The sequence below is a fragment of the Sinohyriopsis cumingii genome, chromosome 15, assembly GCF_028554795.1.
Source record: "Sinohyriopsis cumingii isolate HCF-2022 chromosome 15, ASM2855479v2, whole genome shotgun sequence".
NCBI lineage: Eukaryota > Metazoa > Mollusca > Bivalvia > Unionida > Unionidae > Sinohyriopsis > Sinohyriopsis cumingii.
In genome coordinates, this window is record NC_142975.1 from 54510313 (window position 1) to 54516312 (window position 6000).

Here is a 6000-nt window from a genome sequence, read left to right on the forward strand (position 1 = left end):
ATAATGCATTGCTGATTATTGTTATGTTATTGTGGTACAAAAGGAAGAACAAAAGTCTAACCATGCATCACATATACATGTATATTTCAAACTTTAACATGCAAGACCTTCTCATACATGTTACCCACAAGTTTGCTATCTAACACAATAATGAATGATGGAGTGTATTTACCATGTATATTGGTGTACCTGTGGAAATTGCAGCGGTAAATAAACTGTCGAGAAGTGTAGATGCTGTAAAGAGATTATGATTTTGAATAAGACTGAGGAGGTCAAGGTCGATTGTATCATTCATCGTCAAAGATTTCATACAATTTGCTTGGATGAATACGTCCTGGAAGCAGCATACTCTGCCTACAATTAGCAATATGGAAATTGCAAGTAAATCCTGTCAGAATACATGAACAATTGTAGACAAAATATTTTTACAGTAGTTATGGTGCCACTAACAGGGTAAATTTTGGGACAAGTGATTGCTTTATATGCATGTACGAATTATGCTTAAAATTCCTTTTCATAAAATCCTTCCTTTATTAACAAAATGTATCAGTACTATCACCTTACTTGACTGTGGAATGTTTGCCCAAACCTTTCATTTTGATAATTGATCGTGCTAAAAAAAATCGTTGATTATCTTGGAAATTCTAATGAAATATTCTTTAATCCTCTTTAATTTCATTTCTTGAACAGATTTGATACTGTGACATAAAAAACATATTGCTGTCTGTTTATGTTCACTGTTGATTCATTTAGCTTCCTAACACTGGTTGCAGTAAAATCTAATTTTATGCTAAAGGCAATAGCTCTGAAAACAGGAAATAAGTAATAGAAAACCAGGACACATGAAATAACGTAACTTTATTCAAGTTTAAAAATTTCCCGTATATTCTCAAATGGTCACTGCAGACTATCTCGCCTGTCACTGGTCTGATAACGCACAGTACCATCTACTGAATGCAACTAACAACGAAAAGTTGAAATGCACAGTTCCCTACAGCACGTCACTTCCGCTTTGTCTTATGGAAATTGACAAACGCGAAATCGGCTAGAAATTGTGCGATAAAAAAAATCGATGTTTTGTGGTTATTTTTTCATTAATAATGATGTATTTGACAAAATATCTTTAAGAATCACATCTAGAAGCTTAAATTTATCATATAAACGAACGTTCTGTAGACCTTTAAAAGGAATTGTTTATTCTTGAGAATATGAGCTCAGGGTGTTGTTGTCTTTGTGTATTTCGGCGACAGTGCACAGTGAGTAATAAAGCCTTGGTGGCGATCCGAAAGTGAAATCTTTTTTCCATTTCATGCTGCTCTGTTTACGGTCGAGCCTGTCAAAAACATGCAGGCGAACCTTTGACAAGAACTTCACCGTGAAGTCAACCTTGAAGGTAGTTTAGATTAACATATGATTTGTATTGATTGTCACACAGTGGAAAGGTCAGTGCTGAGAAACAAATGTATATACTATATAGTAAAATTAAGTGTGTATGTCCTGTCAGTGCAGTATTTAAGTAAAGTTTAAATTGGTATAAAAGATTTATTATTAATGATAGACACATGAAATTTGAATATGTTATGTATATTGACTTTGAAAATATAAGAGTGAAATTAAAAATTAAAAAAAAATTTAATTAAAATTTGTAATGAAATGTAAAAACAATTAAAAACATAAGCATATTCCCCCCCAAAAATGCACATATATAATATTTTTTGGGAATGATGTTAAATAATAACAGCATGTATATATTTCTACACCATATACAAGCTCCAATGATGTATATTTGTCAAATTTTGTCAGAGAAAATATATTTGTAAGTCAAAATGAGACCTACATTGACAATACACGAAGACAAATTCAGTTTTATATTGGTCATTCAAACTATTTATTAGGAGTCCAGGTAGTTAATTTATGTGTTTATGATGGGGTGAAGTCTGCTTGTATAGCCCTCAGTAATTGTTTATAAAAATAGTTATAAGGTATTTAGTGAAAGGACAGAGATGAAAACTTTATGCTATAATCTACTCAAGTTTCTACTAAATCATTTTAAACTATCCGAGAATGAAATACAGGTCAAAGGAATAAAATATACGTTCCCTAGATATATTTACCCTTGGATGTAAAAAAAAAAGCAAAATGATGTAAGTTGTACACAAAATGCATTTCATTTTATTGTTTAGTTTGGTTAAGATATTGATTGATGTAGTGCGGCATTGTTGCCTATATGATGTTATGGGAATTCTAATGATCTGTCTTGCTTTATGCTTTATTAATCATTAATAATTTGTTAACTGACATTCTAAAGATTATATAAGAAGTATTCAAACAGATTATTTAAATTTAACTTTGGACAACTGATCTTAACATGGTTACATATCCCACATAACCAAATATCCCTATATTTTAAAATGTATGGATTAAAAGTTCACATTAAGTATATAACGTAGGCTGACATTGTGCCTATAGTGAATCTGTAAGGCACATTCTGGCTGTGTGCACTGAAACTATCCCAAAATGTTATTTTCATCATAAATATGCCTATGCATGGTAACATATTTCACTTTAGTACTTTGACAGAGTGCGGTATTGTAGCATCGGCTGATATTTGATTCCACTAAATCAATGAGCTTAATAATTGGTAACCAACACTCTTAACAATACACTATAAATGTTCAAACATATCATTTGAATTATGTTTGCACATTTGATCTTAACAAGTACATTGTATATGTCCCATATATGCAAATTTCCATCCTTGTTTACAAGTTTTGGAGATCAGAATTTCATATTTAGATGATGATATAGGATTTATTGATTCCTATAGTTGATCTGTGTGGCCACATTCGGCTGTATTCACTTGCAATCACCAAAATTGTTATTTCCCTCATGAATAAGATTGCTTACAGTAATATAGTTTAATTTAGTACATTGTTGCTTGACTTTCCCGTATACTGTTATGTATTGGGCGTGTCAGGAATCAGGTCACAATTAATAGTTCCGGTTCAGTACTCACGAATGTTGTTCTAGTCTATTTTTATAAACATTTTTTCCTCCCTCATTTTGGTGTGATAGAAGAGTTTTATTTATGTATTTTTGGTAGAGATTTAAAGGTAATTGTTTATTCTTGAGAATATGAGCTCAGGATGTGGTTGTCCGTGTGTATTTTGGCGACAGTGCACAGTGAGTAATAAGGCCTTGGTGATGATCCATAAGTGAAATATGTATTCCATTGCATGCTGCACTGTTTACAGTCTAGCCTCTCAAAAAAAATGCAGGTGAACCTCTGACAAGAACTTCACCATGTAGTCACCTTTGGAAGGTATTTTAGATTAACGTATGATTTGTACTGATTGTCACACAGTGGAAAGGTCAGTACGGAGAAACAAATGTAAAGAATATATAGTAAAATTAATTGTGTTCTATGTCCATATGTCTGAGTGTTGCTTTAGTATCCCATGGGAGGCAACCCTGTCCTATATGAACAGGAAAAGATGGTATTTGGATGGACTACATGTTTTCGTCTTATTGGAAGCTTACCAGAGCGTATTTAAGAGAGTTTTTGACTATGTGGAAAATTTAAATGGAGTTACACTTATTTACTTCTCTCGATTGTACTTATGACTTACTACAAATTTTTTTAATTTGATAAATGGAATCGACATTTATCTATAAAATCTGAGCGACAACATTTTAGCCCCAACTTGTCTATCTCAGCTGTAAGAGATAAGAACATTTTGAATTCATTGCGACTTCTGGACATTTTTGTCTTCATTATTTACATACAGTGAACGTTTGTCTTTTTATATTAGAGATCAAAGTTTAAAATACTGTTTATATATTGACGAGAGTATTCACTCGGTATCAAATAATGTTACTCTATAATACATTCGTCGATATTAGGGAAAATATGACTAATATTTCCGCGGCCCTCTGGGCATTAGACATGTGTATTTTATATACACGGAAATCGGTAATAAAATCTCACCCACACTATTGAAATCTCTACATCTTAAATAGTTTTCATTCAGTTATAGACAAATGTGAAAATGCCGTTACCTACCCTGTCTGCTAGAGCGCGCCGCTGCATACTTAGAACTTCCGGTAAGTACATAGAACGAGCAATTCACTAAACCTATAATTGCTTGTGATGGTACATATATATAAGTGGATGTGTTCACATGCGTGTGTGTTGGAATAATGTTATTAGTTATCTTAGATGCACACGTTTTACACATACTTTTATTTTCATTATTGGATTGCTGGTGTTTTTTGTATAAAATGTGTACCAATGGATCTGTAGCCCTCTAATCTGTCACTAATCGTACTAATGCTAAGGTGAATTAGTTATACATGTATAGATGAGAACATTTAGTTCAATTAAAGAAGCGAGAAAATTCAACATCTCGATCACTGATATCATCACATATGAGATAAGCGTAGGTAACCTTACGTTTATCACCCAGTTTAATTTCTTTCATTTATTATGTCATTCATTCAAGGATATTAAACGCTTATTATGACCTTGATAAACATAAATGTATGCAGGAACAGTTACGTCAGTATTTGTTATGTATTCATATGGTAATTGGGTAATGCTTTTTAACTTTATTAGTGCAGTAATACATTTTGTGTATATAAAAAGTTAAACAATGTGATTTAAATATCTACAAAATCATGTAATGCTAAACATAATTTAACTGTCATATTCTCAGCAAATATATGAATAAAAATATACATTATGCAGATTGTGTGTAAGACATCTGTGTAAAATGAGTGTGGTGTTGACCGCTGAGTATCAGTGAATCTACTGTTCAAGTAGAAGGCACCCATAGTAATAGTTTAGTGTACATGCAATATGCATTACCTAGGATAATATAATCATTCCGATTAAGAAAGTCACGGAACTACTTGTGTTACCTAACGGTTACTAGCTCTATAATATGTGAATGTACACAATATAGTTCTAACCTCGACACATTTCTGTGGCAGACAGAAAATATTGACAATATATTTTAATGATCATAATAAAGACACAACTGAATATATATATATATATATATATATATATATATATATATATATATATATATATATATATATATATATATATATATCTTAAAACATTTGACTATTATTTAACCACTAATGATATATGTAAGTCTTGCACAAATTTTCCATAGTTTTATGACTGACTGGCCCATGATATTCGCTTCACAACCTGCATCGGTCTGAAATTTTGTATCTTCTCGAGCTTTTTCAAAGTGTATCCGTAGATTATCAATGTTTTTAGTCTGTTGCACTTCGCGCTTGGATACCTTCTTATTAATTTTTAAAGGGTGGAATGAAGAGATCAATACCTTTTGGGGTGGTTAGGTCTGATATTTAAAAAAGTCCCTTACCTTACGGCATCAACTTCCTCTCATATGTACAAAATGCTATACAAGGTAGTAATTTGCTTATCTCACTATTATGCTCCGCTTCTATCAAATTTAACGTATTTCCGGGACCGATATGAACCTGTGCAAGGATACCTTTTAATTAGCTTTACCTTTCTCAACCCTCATGTTCGAATTCTTCATCAAATATATTTTTCAGCTCTAAATATATGCTTTACAAAAATTCTTAAATATCAGAGAGAGAGAGAGAGAGAGAGATTGAACTGAAAATGTATGGCAATTAACAAGAGTTCTGAATTACTAAAGTTCCCATAAAGGAAACGTTAATAGATCTTTCTTATTATCAATGTAATATAATTATATATATATATATATATATATATATATATATATATATATATATATATATATATATATATATATATATATATATATATATGCTTCTGAATAATATGTAGTTTTAGCATTATCTTGAGTAAAACAAACACCAGTGTCAGGAATAAATAGCATATTTAAACTAACAACAAATGCCACTTCCACGGTGGAAAAAAATTCGAAGTTAATGACAACTGATGCTATTATTATCTTCTAAATCTCCAAT